Genomic DNA, 444 nt, shown 5'->3' with positions numbered 1-444 from the left:
AAAAGTTGAATATTGGGCCTCTCTTTCAGGCCCAGTTGTGTCACTTTAGTCTTGTATTTAGTTACTAGATTTTTGACTCATAGTCCATATCTAGTCTTTATGACCTTAGTCAATTAGTAAGATCTTTTTTTTTTATAATCCTAAGAGGGCCATCTTAGATAACCCAATAGTCCATGACCCTTCAAGCTTTAGTCAAATATCCTTTAAAATGAAATTGAGGTGTGGTGCGCCAAATAAAAATCACAAAATTGCGTGGCCCTCTTTAATTACTTCCATTAAAATATTTAGAAATCGGGACGTGCCATTTAGCAAATTTTCATGGCCTCCCGCAAAGTTATCAACACGTTAGTCGCTTTAGGCGCGTATTTTAATAATCTATTTTCCTAAGTTCGGGTGCACATTTATGCGACCCAAATCCAAATCTCAACGAAGTCGGAATGTGTC

Source organism: Nicotiana attenuata, chromosome 8 (assembly GCF_001879085.1).
Source record: "Nicotiana attenuata strain UT chromosome 8, NIATTr2, whole genome shotgun sequence".
NCBI lineage: Eukaryota > Viridiplantae > Streptophyta > Magnoliopsida > Solanales > Solanaceae > Nicotiana > Nicotiana attenuata.
This window is presented reverse-complemented; position numbering follows the sequence as displayed.